This window comes from Chelmon rostratus, chromosome 9 (assembly GCF_017976325.1).
Source record: "Chelmon rostratus isolate fCheRos1 chromosome 9, fCheRos1.pri, whole genome shotgun sequence".
NCBI lineage: Eukaryota > Metazoa > Chordata > Actinopteri > Chaetodontiformes > Chaetodontidae > Chelmon > Chelmon rostratus.
Window position 1 is genome coordinate 8,896,202 of NC_055666.1, and position 13,069 is coordinate 8,909,270.

General features: G+C 46.1%; 1 protein-coding gene across 2 annotated transcripts in view; it reads right to left on the bottom strand.

Annotated features, from left to right (window-relative positions):
* The window catches only part of tenm2 (teneurin transmembrane protein 2), a 149,555-nt gene that overhangs the window by 86,283 nt on the left and 50,203 nt on the right, over window positions 1-13,069 (bottom strand). The gene's annotated exons all lie outside the window — the stretch shown is intronic.

Here is a 13,069-nt window from a genome sequence, read left to right on the forward strand (position 1 = left end):
CAGCCAGTGATCGCAGCAGTGCTGTTGTGCCCTTAAGCACAGCCACTTAACCCAGGCTAACTCACTCACTCAATACACTCAATACCCAGTCGGGCAAAAATGGAAAGCCTGCAATGGCATGCTGCTTAGCATAAAAGCTATAAAAAGACACAGAGCCTCGCTAATGCTGTGTCCACAGTCCGTGTACTTGTCATATCGGCTGTAGCTGAGGGTGGAAAGCTGTGTGTGTTTGTGTGTGCATTTGTGTGTGTGTGTGTGAGATCCTCAGTGGCTAGCTGGGGGCACCGCTGCGCTGGATGGCACCATCAGCTCTGAGGCAGATAGCGACTTAGCTCTAACTGCTTCCCTCTGCTCGGTGTGCAAACACACACTCACACACACAAACACACTGAAACGAAAGGTCAATTTCTTGCCACACCACTGCTCTGCCCAGGAAACCTGAATTGATTGATTTGACTCGATTGTACCGCGGGCTGCGAGGGAGGGAGAGAGAGAGCGGGAGAAGGGAGACAGATGGACAGACTGACAGCACAGATAGAGACGGAGAAGCAGGAGAACAGGAGACGAGAAGATGAGAGAAAGTCAGGAGGAGAAAAATATGTTTCCTGCGTGTGTTTCATACTGTAAAATGTAAAAGAGCAACACCTCAAAATGTGAAATATAAGCCAACAATTCTGCCATTATGTATTATCATCACTGGCACTCACACACACACACACACACAACACACCTTGGTGTGAACCTGGCATGGCAGAAGTGTGTGAGGAGAGGTGCGATTGGATCACTCTATTCTAGTCATGGTGTCTGGGGTGGGAGGTTGGGGGGGGGGGATTTTGTGTGAACAGATGGTGTTTACCTAGTAGCAGGTTGGTTGGATCACCTTACCACCCCCTCTGTCGACCATACCATTTTAGCAGCATCGACCATATAACAAACACACATACAGGATGAGCACACACACACTTATACACTAAAAGAAAAAAAGGGCCAAAAAAAGGCCTTCATACACGCCACTCCTCTCATCTGAATGAGGGGTGATAACTCACCAAGCCGCTGTCTGTCGGGGAAAGGATGGAGATAAACGAGGGGTGACGAAACGAGAGAGAAAGAGAGCAGCTAGGAAGGGAGCGGCAGAGATAGAGAGAACGAGGGAGTGGAGTGGAGGAGAGGAGAATTGGGCCATTGCTGTTTTTTTTGTTTTTTTTCTGGTCTGTAGTTATGTAGGTCACTTTTTCCTCCGACTCGGGAACGGGGAATTTGTAAATCTGACATAATAAGGCATTTGGCCCGCAGTGACGCTTGTGAAGACGTTCTGTCTTTCCTGCTCATTTTCACTGCACCGCTGCACAGCTAGCCGGATGCTACCGTACCTGGTGATCTGAGGAGCGAGGCAGAGAGGGAGGATGAATGGAAGGAGGACGGCTGATTAGTTTTTGGCCAGGGGAGGGAGAAGTGAGAAAAATGAAGAACATTTAAATGGAAATGGAAGAGTCTCCACGCACGCACACACGCACACGCACACACACAGTACACGAGCACAGGAGTTGCTAGCTACAAAACACACAACTTCCTTGATGGCCACTGAATTTCAAACTGAAAATGTTTGCATTTCATGCTTGCCTTCCTTCGGTGACATTTCTTGCTCTTATTCACCTCTTTCATGTAAGAAGTGGTGGGAGATCTGAGGTAGAACGACAATTCCCTACCTGGTTAATAATTCATCTCTGGCTGTGACCACTCCGAGAAAGAAAGAAAAAGGAAGAAAGATAGAAATTCCAGGCGTCTTCAGAGGATTATTTCTTGGTGACCAAACATGTCCTGTCAATCTTGAAACAATGTAAAATGTGGACATACATTCAAGCCCAGAAACACACACACACACACACACACACACACACACACGCACACACACACACACACACACACACACCTACACCTACACACACATACAAATAAACAGAGGAGCAGACGGTGCAGTGTATGAGGTCTGACAGAGCTCTCCAAGGACCAGCTTGTGTTGCTAAAATAAGGCTGTGTCTGGAAAGAGGTGGATTCCCCTTGAGTGGGGCACAGAAGAGCACTAAAAGCTAAGTGGAGATGAAAAAAAAAAGCCTCTAGAACTGGAGGGCAGAGTGAGAGGATGAAGAAGAAGGAGGGCAGAGGGGGGAGAGAAGGTGAAGGGCAGGAGAGGGACGGAAACAACATCAGGGCCGGAACGGCAACGGCGGAGACGTCACTCATTTCAAAGGAAGCGTCGCATTTTAGTTTGGAAGACAATCATTTCATTGTGCATTCCCACGGCCACGTGCTGTCAGACAGTCATTATCTCCATGATGTAGAGCAGAACGGTGAAATTACTAATGCTGGACATCGTTTAAAACAGACGTCACAAACGACAGAAAAGACACTGAAATAATCAAACCGCTACATGCCTACATGCTGTAATTTAAATTGCATTAAATTGTCATTATTGTTGCTCCTTTATATTCTGTAATGAACGTGTGTCTATCTCCATGTTTAAACGTGAGCCTGCACAACCTGTGAGAAAAGGGACATGGAACAGAAACAGGGGCTCAAAGGGGACATGAACCTATGAGGAAGGGGAGCTTAAGATAGTATTTTCTGCACTGTGTGTTTATTTTCCACCCGACCTCCAACTTATGCATGTGCATGTGCAGTTATGTTATACATAAAGCTTAAATCAATAAAAATGTGGAAGAAAAAAAGGCTGCAAATCAAGGCTGTCGATTAGCCAGCACAAACAATTTGAAGACGTCACTTTAGCGTCTTAGAGACTGTGACGCCTCTCTTTTCACCGATTTTTTAGGACATTAGATCCAAATGACTCATAGATGAGCTGAAAAGCAATACTCAGCCCTGTGCATCCACAACTATGCTTGCAGACGTGTGTGTACGGCGCAACTCGCACACACAGACGTACACCGAGTTGGTGTTTTGTTTAAGTTGTGAGGTACTTTACAACTTGGAGCAGAAGCCGTGGATAAACACATGGAACAAGGGTGTTACATTGGCAACATGGCTGAGAGCTTTTTGCGCTCTTCTCCACTCCACCATGCGACGCCGTGCCCCCCCTCCTGCTTCTATCCTTCTGTTTCTGCGTGGCGCTCTCCCTCTCTTTTATGCCTGTGTGCCTGCCTGTCCCTCGCCCTCTCTCGCCCTCTCTGCCTCTCCATCTGTGCCTGTGTGTAGGTACATTCCTTCTCCATTAGCTGCTTTTGTTGCACCGGGGGACACCGGGGGAAGGTCTGGAGAAATGAGTAAGAGAGAAGGATGAGAAGAAATAATAGACGGGGCCGAATGCGGCACCTCGCCGGCGTACCTGCGCTCGTGCATGAGGCGCTATGAAATTACAGGGTTTAGGGGGAATTGTATGAAAAACAAGAAGCAAACAAACAGCAGAGCCAGGAACAAAATAGCACAATAGCTTTGCAGATTGGCAGCATCGCAGCACCGTCTTTAAGCGGGATTGTTTTGTGCGTCTGTAATTTTTTATGCATGTGTGTGTGCACCCATTGTTTTAAGAAAACATGAGGCTTGTTGCTGGCTGAGGCTGGAAAAAACGGAAACATTAAAATGAGCTTTTTAAGTCTTCCCTGAAAAAAAAAAAGAAAAGAAGAAAACCTTTGATACGTTTCTCCCGCCCGTCACTCTTGCCTGTTTTGATTTCCCCGCGTTATTTATTCCGCACCTTATTTGCTTGTATTGTTTGTTTGTTCTCAAAGATGAGTTTGCAGGGCCTGAAATTGGCAAGTGGTGCTTTAAATTTGTGCGGCCTTGATCGGGTCACGCAGCTAACAAAAGCGACAGAGAGGAGCAGTGCTCAGGCAGAGAGCCCTAGCTGTGCTTTTAAAATATTCTTGAGGGGTGGCTTTTATCAGGAAGCTTTGGTGTCTGCGTGCAGCCCCGGCGGTCGAAGTCGTCTCCTTCCGGCCGGCTATTATAATTGAGACCACGGCGAAATGAAACGACAAGTCCTCTTTCTGATGCCGATGCAGCCCAGGTAATATCCTTGCTGTGCTGCTGTGTCCCCGGCGCGCTGTTTCAATCTCACCCGGCCTGCGTGAGCATGATAGAGGGAGATATGAGCGCATGAGCACCGGGGGAAAGGCAGAAAGAAAAAAAAAAAGAAGTGTGGCTGTAAACAACCTCAACCTGTTCTCCAGCGCTCCGTGTCTGCGAGGGGAGCGGCAAGAGACCGAGAGATAGGGATGAGACGAGCTGGAGTGTGTTTGAGGGGAAGCACTCCTCCTACTGTCTGCTCTGTCTGTCTTTTCGCTTTTCTCTCTGCAATCCCTCACTCCCTGGGAGCCAGTGTGTGTTTGAGTGGGTGAAACACTGCCACAGTCCCATAGCCTCCCTTGAGACACTACTTCAAACAGACTGGAGAAGCACTGCCAAGGGTTCACTCGCTGGATCTGTGTGTGTGTGTGTGTGTGTGTGTGCATACATCAGCTACGTGCGAGCATGGCGTCTATATGCACAGATGCTCCCTGTGCCTCCGCGTTCTTTCCCGCTCTTATAGTTTTTTAAATCCATCGCATTACACATGCACGGATTCTAAAACAAACTGTCATCAAAGTGGCGCTCCATTACTCAAACACCCTCACTTTCACCCCCTCTTTCCTAAACACACATGGATGGCACAGAGATGCACGCACATACACACCCACGCCCACACACACACACACACACACATAATTAAACAAATCCACGGTGTCTATTAAGCGTGAAGGCCTCCCTGCTGTGAGAGACATATTAAAACCAGGATTAGCCCAAAACAATTACAAAATGCTACAGATAGACCCTGTAGCCCCCTGGATGGTGCTATAAGTGTGTGCTATAAGTGTGTGTGTGTGTGTGTGTGTGTGTGGGTGTGTGTGTGTGAGCGCCTCTCTCACCTCATACGGGCTTTGACCAGCGAGCGCGGCTTCCTCTGCTCACATTGCTCTCACGTCTTATGTTTTATTTAATACTTGGCAATTGTTGGTGAGCAAAGGCAGAGGGGACCTTGAAGCAGTATGCAGCGCTAAACAAAAACGACTTTGAACAGTGCAATGGCAATGACTCAAGTCTCATTATATTTCAGTATGTGTCGTTACACTCAAACTGTGATGTGTGCAGTTAACAACGTTGAGAGTGCTGACAAAAAGAGAGGAAACTGATTTGCTGACAGAAATATACAAACACACAAGGTGGAGGACTGATTTGCTCCCATTACTGCATCTGGGAAGTCAACATTTTGTGCCTCACCTGGAAAGCACAAAACCATTATCCTCCACCATTGCCTCCCCTACACTGCAACTCTTATTCTCTCTCTCCCTCTTTTCCCCAGTCTCCCTCTCTCGTGCCACCTCTCGCCAGGCACATTTGCATATTTGTATTCTTCTCTCTTCTTCACGCTTCTCCACCAGTTCCTCAGACGCTGCATTGGCTTCCAGTGTGCCACAGAGCAGAAGGAAAAAAGTTAGGTCTTGTCTATAAATCATTAAATGACTTGGCCCCAAGATAAATTGCTGACTCGCTTGTGCAATATGAGGCTGCGAGAGCTCTTAGATCATCTGGAGCTGGTTTGTTTGCTGTTTCCTGGTAAGAACAAAGATTAGTGAATGATCATGTAGCTACTATGCGCTTGTGGAACAAAATACCAAATGAGGTGTAAAATTCCTATGCTTGTATACATGGATAATACTTTTCTTATTATGTGATTGACTTTGAAAAGTGCTCTTTAAATACTTTTCCCCAATCACTCCTTCGTAAATATTTGTCTTTAATTCTTCGGTTTGAATTCTTTTTCAACAGTTTTTACATGCAAAGTGTACATATGCTGTGTAAATAAACTTCTTCTCTGACTCCTTTAACTCTTTCCTCGCTCACTCTCCCTTTTTTTTTCCTCTGCTCTCTCCATGTCTCCATCTCCTCCTCCTCTCCATCCTCTCTGCCTCTCCATCTCCTCCTCGGCAGAAGAAGTGGGAAGTCTACCTGCTGGATAATCCTGCATTACATCCTTAATCCCCTCAACGTGTTCACACACACACACACACACACATATGCACACACACGCAGGAGCACACACTATTTGTACATGCACACACACAATGCTGAACAATAGCTGCAGCTGTTGGGGGGATCGCACACACCTCCGTGTACAGCACATGTCTCTGCTAACAGTAAATGTGCATTAATAAGAGGCGGGCTTTGATGAATCTTCTTACATTATGTACTGAATAGAAGACGGACTGTCGAAGGCTGCAGTCTTCCCTGCTTTGACACTCACAGATTGAACAAGCAGAGCCTATATGGACTGTCACTATAGGGTCTGACATTGGGCTGTCTGAGAATATCTTAAAGAATAAAAGAAAAAAAAAGAGAAAACGAGTTTGAGGTGTGTGTGTGTGTGTGTGTGTGCATATGTGTGCGTTCTCTGGTGGGCGAAGGGCAAAAGGTGAGAGAAATGAGAGTGATGGAAAATAAAAACAGTGCGAGAGACAGAGACGGAGCAGCAGGCGGAGGGAGGAGTGGAGACGGAGGGAGTGTGGAGATCTCTGAGCAGTGGTTCTCATTAACAAGTGGCTCCCGGGTCCAGCCGCTCGCCATTGATTTGTTTAAAATCCGAAGCTCAGCCATCGACAAGCTTGGTGTCCTCAAGTCCCCGTCAGAGCCAACAAGTGCCTCACAGCGTGCAAAAGCCGGCGCGACCAATCGCGAGTCAGATCTGGTGCTTTTTTAATTTCTCCAAAGCAACATAAATTACGAGCTGAAGCCAGTGAACCGTCCGAGGGAACCTCATACACTGTAGTAATGTTTTCAAAATGTAAATGATGAAATACGTCAATCACATTAGCAGTCGATGGATACTAAAAAATCCTTCTAATTTCTCCCACGTGTCTGTCTGGTTTCACATATTCTAGCTTCAAGTGCACTTGTGTCTGTGTGTGTGTGTGTGTGTGTGTGTGTGCTCCTGGCTGAATAGCCTATGAATAGAGGCTAAAGTCAATCAATAGCAATCTACGGCCGGCCTTCGCAATGCTAATGGAACTGTGCGAGAGCTGGCATTTGGCCAGTGCCATCACTGCAGCGCGAGTCTGAAAACACACATGTGCACCCACGCACACACACCCGCACACAGGAAAAGGTTAGAGAGACAAGAGGTGAGAGTCACAATGTGTGTCAATATGAGAGACAAAGAGAGAGAGGGTGAGGCGTACACACAGAGAGATGAATGTGCTGCGTGACATTGTTTAGGTGATCAAGAATGATCGATGGAATCATTTCGCTGCCCCCTCTGCCTCGCTGCACGGCCCATCTCCCCTCGTCAGCCCCCTTAAGCATTGGTCATTAGGAGCACACGCACGCACCCACATACTAACACACATGCAAAGACTGAGTTTCACTTTGTCATCATCCCTACGGCAAGGTCACAGTGCCCCGTCTCCTCAAAACACACCTTCTATTTAGTAGCCGGAGCCACTGTCTGGTGAGCTATTGTGTGTGTGTGTGTGTGTATTCCTGTGAATTAAGATGAGAGAGAGAGAGATTAAGTCCAGTAATGCACAGGAAAAAGGTTATGTAACTTTGGCGTACATATTGAGTTACAAAGTGCCGTAATGATTCGAGTACCACAACTACAGTGACCTTTACGAGTCCAAAACTGAACTGAAGATACTGTGCTGTCGTATCTACTGAGTAAATCCCTACTGAGCTGTAAATAGGCCTTCACTGTGACTGAGCACCCAAATGGAAAAAAAAAAGAAAAAAGATGTGATGTTTCTCTGTTTAATCAGCTCCGCGTGGAAGCGAGCACATTACGAGTTAATTGAGGGAAAAGTGAAAAAACATTTTAGTCGAATGTGTCAACCACCTCACAAAATTGATGGACGGCTAATGTACCTTTTTCGGAACAGTCATCTCGGTCTGTTCATCAAAGTAATTTGAAAGTAATAAAACTAACTCGATAATGCATTACTGTCTGCATGAAGTGAGGCTCGGAGTCCTTGCTATGATTTAAAAGGACACATATAATCGATAATATCTTTCTTAAAAATGAATGTGACAGCAGGGAATGAATATACTTCTTTATGAATGTGCTTTTTTTTTTTGTCTGACACACCTTCTCAGCCCTGTCAGTTGAACTCAAGCACCCCCCCATGAAGTAGGCTCATGTTCATTAGAATTTCAGCTGGATGTCATTAAATAATTGTAATTCTATAAAACAATAATGTTTTCATACATTATTTATAAAATGGGCAGTTTTAGGTTGGTTTGGTCATCTGTAGTGGGACCGCTTGGATTAGCAGAAGCTGAACAATTAGATCATTTATACATTAGCTAAATATTCCAACTCTTTACATCCATTAAGCAAACTATTTCAACCGTTTAACCATCATTTTTTGTATCTATTTATACTCTTCAGCTATTCACTATTTGAAATTTTTATTTTACCTGCTTTCCCATCATTTATCCATTACTTTTACTTTGCTATGTCATCATTTATTCATTACTTTTTGCTAGCTATTTCATCATTTATCCATTACTATTAGGTAACCATTTTTACACTTTATGCATACTTTTTCCTATCCATTTCAACCACTTGTGCATCACTTTCAGCGAGCTGGTTCGCCCCCTCTGCACACGTGTTAACTAGTTTTTACGCCTTCTCGACAAACAAGATCGTGCTCCAAATGAGCTGCTCACAGTCATTAGCTGCTCCACTATCTTTTCATGCACCCCCTAGCAGCTGCAGAAGTGAGCGATGGCCTGCAGCACAAATACCTCTGGCTGCGAATCGCTGCTATAAGGTAGGCCCTGACACAACAAAGGCAGAGACACGGCTGCATAAGGACAGATCTGCCACTTACAAAAGTATTTCCACTATTGCCTGGCAAAAAACAGCTCCCATTCTGTGCATGTGTAACAATCCCATACTTGACCTATTTCCGCTCCAAAGGCAGCACAGCAAACCACCTGACTGTCTTCAGCAGAAAGCCCCGCTCTTTGAAACTGCCGGATGCGAGCTCTCTAACGTGAGAGCCATTGTCCTCGCCCCATCCCTTAAAATCAGTTTCACATCTGTCGCGTCGTGACAGCCGGGGAAGGCAGCGAGTAGCTGGCGGGGCAGACTGACTCACAGTCTGGGGCTGGAGGAAAGGGAGTCTCTCCTCCTTTTTTATGTTAATAACACAGACCTGAGGAGAGTGTTCGGGAGCAGGGAGGAAGAGCTGCAGGAGGGAGAACAAAGGGAAGGGGTGAAGAGTTCAGAAAGCTGGAGTCAGTGTTTTGGGGAGAAGGATATTAAAGATGAAGGGTGGTGCTGTGAAGGAGGAAATATGGACGGGAGGTAGCAGCAGCAGAGAGGCAGAGATAGCAGAGAAATGGGGGACATTAGATAAGATGAAGAATGGAATGGAGAATGGTTAGTCGGGTTTCGAGTTTACAAACAACGGCGTGATAAGCCAATGAGTCACCGCTGTCGCTGCTACCCCAGAAGGTATAATGAGGCCGTGTAGATGAACGATGGCAACTCTAACACAAAAGCCCCTCTCCTGCAGAAATGCTGCGATCAATTTGTCACTTCAGCATGACTGTAATTGTGACACTTTCATCTGTCACATAGTTAGCTCTGGCACAGATCGATCACTTAGAGCGTTAGAGTTGCATGGCTAACAAATGGAATAACGCTGCATCCTGCGCAGCTGATTGAGAATATGATGGTTTCTTGCTCAGAGGAAAATTAAAAGGTGGATGAAGATGATGAACAACTACGTAGAAATATTCCTCTCCCTTATTAATATTCGGCGGAAAGTAAGTGAAAGGATTTAAATGAGCTGCGATGTCAGCTTTTGTTTTCTTTTTCTTTTTATAAATACGCTTTTTAAACGGGAGCAGAAAGAGGCGGAGATAAGAGGACAATGAGCAGACAGCGTCAGGTGTGGATGGAGGGCTGGTTAGAGATACGAGAGGAGTGGGATGTGTTGGGGTATAGGTGACACACATGGCAGCGCCACATGCAGATGGCACACATGGATGAGCAGCCAGGGTAGTGAAGCATAAAACCAGCCAGCTCACTGATCACACACACACACACACACACACACGCCCACACACACACACACACACTCAAAAGCATGCTGAGAACACCAGTTAGCTTGCCAGCCTTTTACTCACCCAAATCACCACTGTGAAAATTAATACCTCCAACCGTCCATACAAAAACCAGCCACACACTCTATAGCAGACACAAACACACACACACACACACAAGAAATCAATAAGTGCATTAAATATTTACGTAGGAAAATGCATCCATAAAATTTGCGAGGAAACATTTTTGAAACATTTTACTTTTAAAGTCAGTTCAATAAAAAAACAGCCCGAGATCCTAACGTTTTAATATCAGCCGTGTTAATCTTAACGATTTCCTTTCCCTTCCCATTTCCTTTTCCTCAAAAAGCACTCGAAAACTGAGATTGACTGCCGGCTGACTGCTTTTCCATCAGCGTGGCACGCGCACACACGGCCGCACACGGGCGCTTACCTGATGAGAGACGGGACAGATTGAACAAAACACAAACCCCCCCCTTCCGCCGTGATTCTCGGACACGCACACAAAGCCGTCAAACTGCACATATTATACACAAACGCACAGGCGCTGATGGCCATACACGCAATAAAGCATGGTGCGTCGGGGAGGACACAGGGGGCTGAAAGCAATCTTCCAACTGACCTTGAGTGGGGAGGACAAAATGTGTGATGGAGGAGAAAAAAAAACCCAATGCGAGGAAAAGGAGTGAAATACATAATCTATCTCCACTGGCAGAGGGAAACAAATGCTTTCACTGAGATTGAGGACACACTGCCCTCACACATCGACAGACACACACACACACACACACACACACAAATATATACACAAACACTCATGCATTTTAGCTTAAAGAACACTGGATGGAAAACTGAAAGCAGAGGAGAAACTCATTTTCCTAAAGCAGGAGGGGAACAGAGAGAAGCAAAGGAGGAAGATGATGGAGAAAGAAGGAGGAAAGCAGTGGGTGGAGAGGATAGAGGAGTCAGAAAAGAGGCCAAAAAAGGTGGAAACAAAGAGGGAGAGGGAGTGAGGCAGACAGAGACAGATGGGCGAAGTAAAGAGAGCGAGGGGAGAAAGAGAGATGACTGCGAGTGACCGGCCTTTGTAGATGACTGTCGTTGCTCACTTTCGAGTCAGCTTCACTGAGGCAAAGTCTTAATGACTCACGGCCCAATACTCCTCATAATCAAGCTGTGCATGTGTGGGTCTGTGTGCGTCGGCGTGTGTGTGTGCGTGCGTGTGTGCGTACGAGCCACTAGTCTTGTAACAGAGAACTTTATTACCATCTGTTCCCACACATGCTTATTTGTTTAGCCGTGACACGCACGTCTTCTTCAATCGCGTTGCTATTTTTTCTCTCTCCCGCTCTGCGCCTCTTCCAATCACCTCTCCCTTTGTGTCCTCTTCTCCCCTCCGCCTTGCTCCCCGGCTGGAGGGGTCGCATTCCAATAAATGGCGTCCGACCCCCCCCCCAAAAAAAAAACAAAAAACAACAACAACCAAAAAAAAAACAAAAAAACACAGCCATTATCTCAGAGGCTTTCTAACGACCTCGCCTGGCGCGACGAAATGGAAACGCGCTCCAGCCATTTTAATCAAAGCGTGTGTGTGTGTGTGTGTGTGCGTGTGTCAGTGTGTGTCAGCCTGTGTCAGTGTGAGTGAGTGTGGGCCTCAGTACCTGTAGAGGCCATTAGGTGGAGCTGGTGCCTGACTGAGACAGAGAGAGAGGGAGAGGGAGAGGGAGAGACAGGCAGGACAGATAGCTGAATGAAAGGGAAAGCGAAGGCTCACTCTCCTCTACCTGTTATCACCAATTTTTCTGGCAGTGTGTTTTTAAGGTGTCCGACAGCGCGTTGTAGGCTGGATCGCTTGTGTCCAGGAGCATCAATTATTCATGGCACAGTGAGTATCACTTGGTAGATGTAGCATGTTATTGGTTGTGGGCAAAAAAGAATAAAGAAAAGAAAAGGAAAAAAAAAATCATATCTGTGCCCCCTTGAGCGTGATGCTTTTACAGCCACAGAACATACAGTCCTTTTCCACGCCATACATTTTAATTAGCCTCAACAGAAATAGCACAGGTGTAACTAATAACATTAATGATGTCCCAGTAAACCACACCAGTAAACAAACATATTAAAATACCAAAGTCCCCTTAGTCTGGGACACCGTTGTTAATGTTATTAATTACACCTGCGCTTTTGCCGCTAGAGCTCGTCAAAAATGCTTGCACTGGAAAAGAGCAATAAGTGAAGATAAAAAAAAAAAAATTCCTGACAGATCTTAGCCTACAGATAAAACCAAATGCGCGATGAGAGGACAAGTGACATTTACATTCACTCAAATCAGCCAGACTCACTGTGAAATTCTTCACAACAAGATTCAGAGGTTTGAAAAAAGCACCCAGGCCCTCCCTGGATTTGTGAAAACACACAGACACACGCGCACCTGTGCAACCACAGATCTCGTTGGCAGTTCAGAGAAAAGGGACGGTAGCCTGGAGGAAGGGCAGGTGTCCACAGATGGAGCTCTCTCCGTCTCTCTCTCCCTCTTTCTCTGCCACAGATGGACCCAATCACACCTATTTCTCTCTCACATGCCCTATAGCTGCATAATCAGCGTGAGTGTGTGTGCCCGTCTGACTTGTTTATTGTCACATAAAATGGGTGTCTCCTGAATGGGTCTCTAAATACGCATACGTCTAGCGTGGTTTTAGCCTACAGCCGAGCACATGTGGTGTTTACTGTGTGAAGCAGCGGCTACGACAATGTGGAGACAACAGACTTCTATCTGTCTATCAGTCTGTTTAAGCAAAGGTACAATTTACGACAAACGCGTGCGTTCAGTGAGACGTGCACTCTCCCTAAAACACCCGCCGGTGTTTCGGAGCATCGCATGAAAATGAGCCCCGAGGATCCTCCGGTGTCTGCTGGCTCGGGATAACATTTCATTTCATTTCATAATTTG